Consider the following 13,395-nt stretch of genomic DNA (forward strand, 5'->3'; position numbering starts at 1 on the left):
ATGCAATATCTTTCACACACGCATGCACGCACACATACATTTCCAGGCAATATCTTTCACACGCACACATGCACGCATTGCTTTCATTGATTACATATAATACATTTTCAGGTTCGTTTGGATGCGCCTTCAAAAGGGCCTTTTAACAGCAAAATGCCATTTTGAGCCTAACCTCCTTGCCTTATGTGTTTGAATGCACTTTCACAAGCCCCCCATCTAGGCACTAAAAACCCGCTTGCTGGAAACCAACTAATCTGAAATTAGTTTTTTGTGAGTTGACAAAAATGTTAAGTGAGAAAAAAAGGGATTTGTGGAAGCCCCTCTTGGGGGGATGCATCCAAAATTGCCCTTCGGTCTGACTTTTATGTCAGTTACTACCTATGATAACTGATGTAGGATGGCCTAATCCAACCCTAAATGAATGTGGTATTTGAAAGGGGCAGATTTAATCTTTAACAACAAATAAAAAACATCAGCTTTATATATCATAAACACAAGAAGGAAATAAGGAGAATGTAGCAATGATCATGGCCATCCATCACAAACACGTTGTATTGAACATTAAAATTTGAATTTACTCGGATCGGGTGAAAGATAGGACTTTTGTCTTGCAGTAGGTCTGTTTAACGATCCAAGTGGATTTTCTAATCATTGGAAGTCGAAGACGGGATCTTGAAAAGAGAGAATGAGAAGAAGAAAATGAGAAATCACTTTCCTGGGCCTCACGCCCTCTTCCAATCATTGGAAGTCGAAGACGGGATCGTCTGGTCTTGAAGAAGCAAAAGCTCCCTTTCTTTTCATAAACATAACATGACATTCTTAGGTTTAGGGCAAAACACCTTAATATATTCGTAATTACACTAAATGATCAACAGACCCCTATTAAAAAAAGTTTCAAGAAAAGAAATTTGCACAAAAAATTGTGCGCACACTATCTCAAAACTCAAATAAATAAAATATTCATAACATAAACTCAAATCCAAGATGTCCAATAGGCCCTAGTGATAGCGCAATGAAAGTGGGCCGCGACAATCCAACGGTCCGATCACACCATCGTCCCAATCCAACGGTCCAAAAATCTCCTTCAAGCAACTTACATATGTCATGAACACGTGTAAGGTCTTCAACCTCTAGAGACCCGACCCATACCCCTCATCTAACCACATTGACACGGGTAATGCACGCCTCCTGTGTGAATGGTCTGGTGTTCGCATCAACTCCCCTCAACTGAGGAGCTCGACTCCAGCGAGATAGAACTCTTGTGCCTTTCTAAGAAATTCTAAGAAATTTGGATCTAGCTTCTGCAACTTTGCTTTCGTCAACCATGTACAGTCGGATGATGGTCTGTTCTTTCACTTCACCAAGTACCTCTGAAATCCACCGTCTTGAGTGGAAATAATTTGCTCATCAACAATTCCTTTAATTTCTTCTCTTTTCTCAGGTATAATAGGCATAGGTGGTGTAGGTTGGGAAGAAATTTCAGAAATTGGCAAATAGTTTGGAACAAAATTAGAGTCTATGGGATGGCTTGAATAAGGCATTAGATCCTCCACATTGAATGTTGAACTAATCCCCATGCGATGTGGAAGATCTATTACATATGCATTGGACCCAATCTTTTTTAAAATCTTAAATGGTCCAGCACTACGTGCTTATAACTTCTTAACGGTACCTTGAGGGAACCGTTCTAGCGTCATCTTAATCATTACATAATCACCCTCATTAAACTCTTGAATTCTATGATATAAGTCAGCTGAAATTTTGTATTGTTTATTACTAGCATTTATCTGCCTCCTAATTTCTGCATGCAACTCATGAATGTGATGGGAGAATGCATTGACTGACTCTGAGGGCCTCTAGGTGACTGACATAGGTAATAAATCTATGGGCAATCTAGGTTTGTAACCACTAACAATCTCGAATGGACTCATACCCGTAGCCCTATTAATTGAACTGTTATATGCAAACTCGGCGACTGACAGGACTAAGTCCCAAGTTTTAATGTGTTCACCTACTAAACATCGTAGTAGATTTCCGAGAATTCAATTCACAACCTCAGTTTGGCCATTAGTTTGAGGATAGTAGGCAAACGAGAACCAGAGTCTCGTGCCTATCATGTGCTATAATGTCTTTCAAAAATAACTAGTAAACCAGTTATCCTTGTCAGACACTATGGTCTTAGGAAAACCATGTAATCGAACCACCCCCTTAAAGAAAATCTTGGATATGTTGAACGCGTCTGAGGTTTTTGAACACGGGAGAAAGTGGGCCATTTTTGAGAATTGGTTCACGACCATAAAAATGGAATCGTGCTTTTTAATTGTCTTGGGAAGCCCAAGCACGAAATCCATACTGATGTCTTGCCACGGTGCATGTGGCACTGGCAATGGCGTATACAATCCAATATTCTGCTTTTTTTGTTTTGCTCGTTGACATGTTCGACATTGCACTAAAATTTTGGCTATGTGTCGCTTGAGACTTGGCCAATAAAATCGCTACTAGGGTGATGGTCTTATCTCGACTAAAATGGTCAGCTATAACTCCAGCATGAAGCTCCCAAACAAGGAAATCCCGGAGGGAAGTGCGGGGAATACAAAGTCGGTCTCCTTTAAAAAGGAAGTCATCTTTGAGCACGAATTCACCCAAACTATGCTGGTCACCTAAGAGTAATGCGTATGTTCCCCTAAAATCTGGACACATGGGATACTCATCTTTCAATTGTTCAAACCCGACAACTTCTATGCTCAAGGAGTTGATCAATGTCACTCTCCTATTAAGGGCATCGGTTGGTTTGTTCTTGATCCTGGCTTTATGTTTCAGGACAAATGAATATTCATGAAGAAACACTACCCACTTGCCATGCCTTGGGTTGAGCTTCTTTTGAGAATTTAAATACCTCAAAGCCTCGTGATCAGAAAACAAGACAAATTCTTGCGGCAGAAGATAATAACTCCAATGGCGTAGCGACTGTACTACCGCATAAAATTCTTTGTCATAGGTGGAATACCTTTGTTTTACCTCATTCAGTTTCTCGCTGAAATAGGCAATTGGATGATCCTTTTGGCTTAGTACTCCTATACCTACGCCTGAAGCATCACACGCTACTTCAAAGACTTCAGAAAAATCTGAAAGATGCATGACGAGAGCCTCTATCATCTTGCCCTTAATATCTTTGAACGCCTTAGCTATGGCTTTAGAATATATGAATTCTGCCTTTTTAATGCAATCAGTAATGGGAGCCATAATAGTGCTAAATCCTCGAATGAACCGATAATAAAATGTGGCTGAGCCATAAAAACTTCTCACATCATGTATGTTCCACGGTTCAAGCTAGTCAACTATTGCATTGACTTTTTTCTGGATCCGCTCGCATCCCTACAGATGACACTATGAACCCTAAGAAGACAACTCTATTAGACATGAACGAACATTTCTTAAGGTTCGCATATAATCTCTCCGCCCTAAGGACACTACAGACTTGCCTCAGGTGGTCGAGATGCAACTCTTTAGTGGTACTATATATGAGTATGTTATCAAAATAAACCACTAAGAACTTTCCCATGAAGGGTCTCAAAACCTGGGTCATCACACATAAAAGTACTGGGTGCATTAGTCAAGCCAAAGGGCATGACCAACCACTCATACAACCCATCTTTCATCTTGAAGGCTGTCTTTTACTCATCTCCTGGGCGTATGCGTATTTGGTGATACCTGCTCTTGAGGTATATCTTAGAAAAAATAGTGGACTTGGCCATCATGTCTAACATATCATCAAGCCTCAGTATTGGAAACCGATACTTGATCGTGATTTTATTAATGGCCCTATTGTGCACACACATCCACCACGTACCATCTTTCTTAGGCGTTAATAGCGCTGGTACAACATAAGGACTCATGCTTTCCCGGATGAAACCCTTTTGCAGGAGCTCATCTACCCGCCTTTTCAACTCTGCATGCTCTACAGGGTTCATCCTGTAATGAGGAAGGTTCGGTAAAGTAGACCCCGGGATGAGATCAATGGCATGCTGGATGTCCCGCATAGGTGGAAGCTCATCCGATAAATCCTCAGGGAATACATCACTGTACTCTAGAACTAGAGTCACCTTAGGGGGTAATTCTACATGAACCTCGGGTGTAACTTCTCTAGCAATTAAGGCGTACACTGTCGAATTATCCTCAGTCTCTTTCTTAAACTCTTTTGCATTTATGGTATGTAGAGACTTCGGATTGGATTTCCTCTATTCTTTCCTTGACTCACTCGTTTTCACATCCCTAGCCTTGTCCGTGGGGCTCTTGGGTGGCAACGGATTAATCTTAATTTTCTTGTCCTAATGTGTGAATGTACACATTCGAACGACCAAAAATCGTGACATCTCTATCATATAACCACGGCCTCCCGATAATGATGTGTCCTACATCCATAGGCACATCTCTATCATCACACCACAACATGTCTTTATATGAACCGATCTGGATGGGTACTAAGCACTGTTGGTACATGGGCATAGAAGATCTGTCAACCCAAGAAACCTTGTAGGGTTGAGGGTGTGGGATGGGCTTCAAACCCAAACGAGTGACTGTGCTAGCTGAGACCACCTTGGTGCAACTACCACTATCCACGATGACTATGCAAATTTTGTCACCGTTCTTGATAAACGTGTAGAAAATTGTGTTTCTACGCCAATCATCACTCTCCTTGGCCTGCGCTAAAGCACATCTAACCATGGATAGTGGTGCAGCCTCTAGTTCTTCTTCATAATCACTAGCACCCATCTCTGGGTGATATTCTTCAACTTCATAATTACTCATGTCATCCGCATTTTCATTTGACTCGTCTATGACTAATGCTTTCCGGCGAGTCTTTGCCGTGCATTGGTATGCGAAATGACCTATACTTCAGCACTCATAACATCTCAAGTGACTACCACTACCAGGATTGGCACCAAGGACACCTTTGCCCTTATCATCCTTAGGCTTAGGCGATGCACTAGCTTGCGCCCTAGGCTGACTTACAACATTAGGCTTAGTTCCTTGAAAACCAGACCTAACATTAGAGTCTCGGGACTCGAAGCATCTTGTGACAGGAGACTTTAAGTAATGCCCTAACTCCTTTACAACTTAGTATGCCTGATCCAAGTCACCCACTGTATGGGTCATAAGTTCACGCTGCAAATACATGCGAAGACTCACCTTGAAACGTGCCAGCGTCATTAAGGGATCCTCCTGAATATCACACCGCATCATGTACTCAAATTTTGTGATGTAATCTGCAACCAACATAGATCCTTGGCGTAATGCTTGCCATTGATTTAGGAGCTTTTGACAGTAAGAGAGGAATATATTTTTCCTTTAATAGCTCCATCTCTACCCAATGCGTGACTGGGGCACCTCCTGATCTCTTGATCTTACGCTCTGTATTTGTCTAAAATAATTTTGCTTGACCCATAAGCTTCATCTTTGCAAATCGCACTTGTCGATTCTCAGGTATCTCATACCATTCGAAATAATGGTTAATGTCTGTTAACCAATCGAGGAATGCCTTTGGGTCAAGGTGCCCATCAAAACTAGGAGCATCTACTTTAACACTCTTTATGATTCTTTTATCAGCATTATAACGGTCTTGATACTCGATTGCGGGCTGCGAATTTTGCGTCCCTACACGGCTTACCCCTCGGCCACGTTCTCCACAACCTCTACCACGATTTCCTACCCATTCATCGACTACTCCCCCTACTTGAGACTGTTCATCCCCTTCAATGTCGGAGATTTCTCTTAGGGATGCTTCCATTTGATCCATAAGGGTATTCGTGTTCCTAGATTACGCCTCAATGACAGCCAAACATTGGTTGATCGTGTTTATCATCTCAGTCAACTACTTCATGTTCAAGATTGGGTGTAGACCAAACTCTCTACTAGTCCGAGTGGGCATACACTATAAGACTCAACTTAGGTTTCCTAAAACACGACTCTAGGAGACTGTTTTGACACAAGATTATTGACACCAATGATCCTAACCTTTAGAATGATGCAAATGTGGAAAGTTTCAGATCTGGACTCTAAATATGATGCAAATATGAAATTTTTTATATCTAGATCTATATGCTATGCATGAAATCCTAGAAAAATAAAAATATAGACCTTAGGTATCTTGATATAAGACGACCCAATGCAAGATCCTAGTCTATGATACCAAAAATTGATGTAGGACAACCTATTCAACCCTAAATGAATGCAGTATTTGAAAGGGGCAGATTTAATCTTTAACAACAAAAAATAAAAATAAAATCAGCTTTATGCATCATAAACACAAGAAGGAAATAAGGAGAATGCAGCAATGATTATGGCCATCCATCACAAACACGTTGTATTGAACCTTAAAATTTGAATTTAGTCGGATCTGGCGAAAGATAGGACTTTCGTCTTGCAATAGTTCCGTCTAAAGATCCAAGTGAATTTTCTAATCCAGGAAATAAGAATTTTCTAGATTGGGAAATTTGGAAAACGCAAAAAAAATAAAATAAAAAATGATGGTTCTTTAAATCTAAGGCCTTGGGTGATGGGATTTGAAGAAGGTCAAAATATGTAAATGTGGAGATGAAAATCTTCCAATATCCAAATATTTGGGTTGAAAAGAAGAGGGATCGACTTCTAAATCCATAGAATTTAGAAGAAAAGGAAGAAAATAGGTTTAAAGAAGAGAGTATCTTGAAAAGAGAAACAATGAGAGAAGAAGAAAATGAGAAATCACTTTCCTGGGCCTCACGCCCTCTTCCAATCATTGGAAGTCGAAGACGTGATTGTCTGGTCTTGAAGAAGCAAAAACTTTCTTTCTTTTCATAAACATAACATGACATTCTTAGGTTTAGGGCAAAACACCCTTATAAATTCATAATTGCATTAAATGACCAAAATACCCCTACTAAAAAAAGTTTCAAAAAAAGAAATTTGTACAAAAAATTGTTCGCACACTATCTCAAAACTCAAATAAATAAAATATTCATAGGATAAACTCAAATTCAAGATGTCTAATGGGCCCCAATGATAGTGCAATGAAAGTGGGCCGCGACGATCCAACGGTCTGATCACACCATCGTCGCAATCCAACGGTCCAAATATCTCCTTCAAGCAACTTACACATGTCACGAACACATGTGTAAGGTCTTCAACCTTTAGAGACCCGACCCTCACCCTTCATCTAAGCACATTGACACGGATAATGCACGCCTCCTGCGTTAATATACTTTGAATGGTCTGGTGTCTACATCAATAACCTGAGGCTTCAATGTAGGTGATATATCTGCAATTTCATTTTTATTTTTTGGAGCAAACAACAATAAATTTTATAAAAAGAACCATAGTTCAGGGATACAAGAGAGGACAAGAAAGCCCGCAAGAGACAAAATGTGCAGCAAAGAATCAAAGTGATGCAAGACAAAGTGTTAAATGAAGTGTTTAACATGGAGAGGTATGCAATGGTGTACTCATCACAATAGAGGACCACTCAAGACCTATATCCACTACTGATTTTCCACAAAATTTGCACGAGAGTGACACCCTTTCGATTATAAATTCTTTGATCTTCTCAACCAGCATATTTGTTGACGACTTCACTCCCTTGAAGATTCTAGAGTTTCTCTCTTTCCAGATACCCCCAACAAGTTGCGAATGGCACTAATCTCCACAGTATTCCTGTCCCTTGAGATGGCAACTGTTCCAATGAATGAATTCTTCATCTGCGTGGGAGATTTAACCCTGGAGGTATGATATTCGGAGAGGAAAAAGCTCCAAATGAAAGAGGCCACTGGGCATTGGAGAAGGTGGGTGTTGCTTTCTTCATTAGATTCGCACATCATGCATAATTTGGGATCATCATTCGATGACGTTGTAGTTTATTCATCGTTAGGATTCTCTTTTCTACCACAAGCTACAGGAAGGTTGAAACCTGAGGAGGGGCGAGAGATTTCCAAAGCGGGTGGCGAAGTGGTTCTTGGCATCATGGGACATCGAGATGTTGAAGGATTTAGTTGTGTACTTCCCAGAAGGATCCTCTTCCAGGTTCTCTCATTCCATACTAGGGGAGAGAGGCGAACTTCATTAAGCATGACAAGCAGTGATTCGAAATCTTCCGGCTCATTGTTCTTCAAATTCCTTCTAAGCCTAATGGTCCATGACATCTTTCTGAAATTTCCACAATCTTTGATTGAGATGTCTATCGCTGACCAATCTGTAAAGGCTTGGGAATTTAGAGGACAGTGGTCCATTGCCAATCCATTTGTCTTCCCAAAAGTACGTAGATTCTTCGTTCTTAACCAAGAATCTGAAGACTTCCGAAAGGGGTTTGCGCCATTAGTATGTGCAATCTCCCATACCAACAATTTCTTTCCACATTTTGGACGCTGAGGTTCTGCCACGGTTGCCAGGATCACATACTTTGTTAGTTGAGCTGTATTTGTTTTACAATCGCTTTACACCAAAAAGCTTCTCTTTGCCAATACACCAACCCCACTTACTGAGGAGGGATGTATTCTTCCTCTCTGATTTTACCTATGCCAAGACCACCAATCTCTTTGGTCATTTGGACTTCTTCCCATCTGACTGGCTGAAAAAATGTTAAAGTAAAAGAAAGAGAAGTGCAACTGGTAGTCTGCCTCACAATGGTATGAGCTTGGAGAATACACTCCCCATGCACAGATCAAATGAAGAAAGTTGCCATTTTGTCATCCTTCAGATTTGCCGCCTGATGGAATTCGAAGTCCAGGAGGAGATTGGTAGTTCAAAAGGTTGCAAGTTTCATCAAGAAATAATCAGCAATACTTGAAGCAGTGCATCCAAGGAGACCTGTGAATGGCTGGGCCAGGGCCAAGCAAAATTCAAATTTTGAATGGGCCAAGTTGAACGCACCCCAGCCTGATCAGTTGAAATCTAGGTCCAAACGAGCCTAGGCTGGGCCTATTGACAGCCCCACATCTGAGGCTTTAAATTGCGGACAAGGTTATAAAATCATTCTTACAAATGATGAAAAGTGCTTCTTCTAAGCAAGATCAGATACTGTAAACCATCATAATGATCATTGGCTCATCCCAGTAATTTGGGTTCTTGACTTTTGTCAACCATTTTGATGGGGATATCATGCGCACACGCGCATTCACGCTGCCCCCCTATGCACGTACGCCAGAAGGAGGGCCCCACCATCGATTTGGATCGATAACGACGTCCAGGGAGGGCCTCCTAGTTAGAAGACGGAGTTTTGGTTCAAGAGAGTGGGCCTGATAGCCAAGAAAAGCCCATCATGGGATCTCATGATCATGGCCTACTAGTCAGATTGATTTCATATTTTAGGTTTTGCTTATTTATGTTATTTAGAGCATCGTGAACGCTTTAAATTTCTTTGATTGGTTTTTATTTTAGTTTACTTTATCGCCAAGTAATAGGTTGCGCACACGGCGCGAGTTTTGGGGTATAGGGTTTTCCTTATAAATAGGCACCCCTTGTAGTTCTTTTGATTAATTGAAGATTAATAAAAATTCTGCGTTTTCCTACTCTCTGAGTTGTGAAGCCTAATTGGGTGCGAAGCCCTCCCATCATCGAAGGGTTAACTACCGTGGTGTGAAGCCACATTTATCCCGATTCGCCCCCATCCATCGCCATCTCTATTACCCATCTTCTACTATCCCTTCTCATCTCACCCCATCATCTACACTTCAATCATCTATTGCAGCAATTCTCCTCCCCACAACAGAATTTCAGAATTTGGCCCTACAAGAGGGCTGAAACTTCGGCGGAGTACCACGAACAAACCGTACATCGGATCGAGCTGAGATTTGGGGATTTTGGAGTCCATCCCTGGCTGACCAGGGCCAAGGTGGCCTTTTTTGAATAGTGAGCCTCACACACATGCGGCCGGGATCGCACGCACGTGCGTCTGGGCCATTGTTGTTGTCCACGCGTGTGGTACTTCTCTGGTTCATCTCTCTCCTCTCTTTCACTCCGCTTTCACCCAAAATCCCTAAACCTAACCTTAAATTACTCAAATCTCCAATTTTATGCCCCCTTTTTTACCCTATGGTTCCCCGAATTGGAATTTCTGAATCCTTTGGATTAGGGACTGATTACTATGCATGTGTGGATGATTATTTCTTATCTTTTGAGTATCGTTTGGTTCATAATTTTTATTGATCCAGCCCTATCATGTGTAGGCCTGGACCCGCATAGATTCCCCTTAATTGAATGTTTGGACTTTCATGTGGGATATGGAATTTGTGTAATTGTTTTTGAAGTAACGTGATCTTAAGCCTGAAATCTTGCATATCATATTTAATTTTCATGTCCTGCATCACATTTCTAATGTCAGGTAATTTTCCAAATGGGCCAAATAGCTGTGGTGAGGTAGGGGTGGATCTAAGATCTAAGAGCTCAAGAGAGCTTGTAGATCTATCTTCATTGATTAGCTATGTTGGACAGTATCTCTCCTAGAAGGAGCATAAGTTGGACATTGAGGGCCCAATCCTCAGGGTATTCTCTATGTGATCTAGATTTTGTTTTGAAAGGTGATAGTTTCGTTAAAAGGCCGCAACCAAAATTTACAAAAGAATATAAAGAAAAAAAGAGGCAACAACACTGCTAACAACCCATCGGAAATTGGAAACACCTATCCGAGCCCAAAACCCATTCTTTAACAAAAGATTTACCCCTCCTAAACACATTCAAAGCTTTCCCCTTCTTGTTCATGAAACATCGGTCATATCTTTCTAGCCATAAAACCCATAGCCCCGCTAGACCACTCATCCGCCATAATCCCTTCTCTGATTTCCCATTACCCTCACTTGCCATGATAGAAGAAATATATTTATTGAGCCTGGGAGCACCCCAAATAGTTGGAAAAAGATGATCCCACACCTCCCAAGTGAAAGGATAGCGAAGAAACGAGTGATTCACTGATTCCGCATCCTGGAAATAGAGAAGGCATACATTCAGGAGAATCATATTCCTCTTGTAAAGATTGTTAGTAGTTAGCACCTTAATCCTTACAAAAAGCCACCTGAAAGCCGCTACCTTCAACAGAGCACCATATTTCCATACATACGACGTCGGAGCAATCTCCTCATTTTCCCCATCTTCGCTTAGGACCCCATATAATGATTTAACTGAAAATTTTCCTGATTTATCTTTTAACCATCTCAAGGAATCCGTACTTGAAGCAACTGGAGAGACCTTATCCAACAGTTGAAGAAGAGTTGAGAATTATAGAAAATCTTCTTCATTGAGGTTCCTACTACATGGAGGAGTCCAGATAATTTCATCGGCCCTCCAAGAGAAACAGCTACTAACCTTCAAATTTGCTTCCGTTGCTAACCTTGCTAGCCTTGGAAAGCTAGCCCTCAAATTACTTTCACCTAGCCATCTGTCCTCTAAACAACGAATGTTTTTTCCGTTCCCTAACTCAAAGCCTATCCCTTCCCAAACCCTTTGTTTTAAGGACGTCACCGACTTCCATAGATAAGAAGCTCGATATAAAGAAGAAGATTTGGTCCACTATCCACTATCATCTATCCCATATTTCCTCCCTAACGCCACCCACCATCTAGCTCTCCCTCCTACCCCAAACCTCCACAACCATTTCCTTAGCAATGCTAAGCTCATGTCTAATTTTCTCAAGCCTGCTCCTTGGACACGTGGTTAACACACCTCTTCCCACTTCATTAGAGGAAACTTGTGTTTCTCTTCCAATCCTTTCTACAAAAACTTCCTCTGCTTTTCCAAAACTTTTAAAACAAACTTTGGACACTTGAATAAAGACATAAAATAAACTAAGAGATTCGACATTGATGCTTGAATGAAAATCATTCGCCTGCCCATAGATAGGTATGTCAATTTCCATTTTGATAACTTCCTATCGCATCGCTCGGTGATAAAGTCCCATGTGTCTTATCGGTTTGCCAAAACATAACGGGAGCCCAAGATAAGTGGTTGGAAATGCCCCCTCCCTACAGCCAAATATAAATGCAAACTGGAAATTTTCTTCTTTAGAGAGACCAACTCTAAGAATTCCACTTTTGGGCATGTTCACCTTCAAATTGGATACTGCCTCGAAAGACATAATAATCGACTAAATGTTTTGCACTTTGAATGCATCTGCCTTACAAAACAAAAGCGTATCGTCTGGATATTGGAGATGCAAAATCTGAAAATCTGATTTTTCCACCCCAGATCCTTTCCACCGAACCTATCTCTTCGCCTTTCTCTAACATTTTGCTAAGGGCCTCCATTGATACAAACAGATAAGGAGATAATGGGTCACTTTGGCGCATACCTCCAGAAGGTGAGAAGAAACCATTTGGCGAGCCATTTACTAGAATTGAAAATTTAGCCGACCTTACATGCTTGGATCCACCCTTGCCATTTGACCCCACAACCCAACCTTCCCAACACGTAATCAAGGAAAGTCCAATCCACATGATCATATGCCTTTTCAATATCAAGTTTGCCAACCACACCTTGATCCCCTCTTCTCTTGTAAGAATCAATCCATTTATTAGCTAACAGGGACCCGTCAACTATCTTATCTGTCTCCCATCCACAAATACCCCTTGAGCAACCGAGATTATATCCCCCAAAACCATCCGAACCAAAACCTTCATGAATATCTTATATGGGCCTCCTAACAAGCTAATAGGACGAAAGTCATTTAGGCTTTCAACACCTTCCTTTTTGGGAATCAAGACTATAAATGTAACCCCTAATTCCGCCGCTATAAAACCTTTCTCGAAAAATTCATTCATAAACCGAAGCACATCACCCCTCATCATCTCCCAAAATTTCTAAAAGAATGCTAACGAAAAACCATCTGGCCCTGGAGCTCTATTGCCACCCAACTTTGCCATTGCTTTCTCCACTTTTTCCTCCAAGAAAGGATGCTCCAAAGAAACCGCCACTTCAAGCGACGTACAATCAAAATGTAAGTCGTCAAGAGGAGGACGATGCCAAGCATCTTTTGATAACGGTTTTTTGTAGAACTCGACTATAACCCCACTGATTTTGGCCTCCCCCACTATCCTTACACCCTCTTCCATTAGGAATTTGATCTTGTTTGTGTGCGCTCTAGCGCTAGCAATAGTATGAAAAAAACTTAGTGTTTGTCTCCCTCTTTAAGCCACAAAGCCCTCAATCTTTGTCTCCATTTAATCTCTTCATGCCGCAGCCTAGCATTATATTTTGTGCAATAGAATTCTTGTCGTGCTCTCTCCTCTAACAATTGATCCGCCTCTTCTTTGATATCCAATCTTTTGCATTTCCTGAAGCAAAATGGACGTTTCCTCCCGACCTTGCAAAACCTCTTTTTTCCACAAATCTTTTTCTTCAACATTTTTAGTTTTTGAAAAAGAGATAAGCTAGCAC

General features: G+C 41.1%; 1 protein-coding gene across 1 annotated transcript in view; it reads left to right on the top strand.

Moving 5' to 3' along the window:
• LOC131258149 (protein C2-DOMAIN ABA-RELATED 11) overlaps positions 1-13,395 on the top strand; it is a 45,838-nt gene that overhangs the window by 16,203 nt on the left and 16,240 nt on the right. The gene's annotated exons all lie outside the window — the stretch shown is intronic.

Source organism: Magnolia sinica, chromosome 10 (assembly GCF_029962835.1).
Source record: "Magnolia sinica isolate HGM2019 chromosome 10, MsV1, whole genome shotgun sequence".
Classification (NCBI taxonomy): Eukaryota; Viridiplantae; Streptophyta; class Magnoliopsida; order Magnoliales; family Magnoliaceae; genus Magnolia; species Magnolia sinica.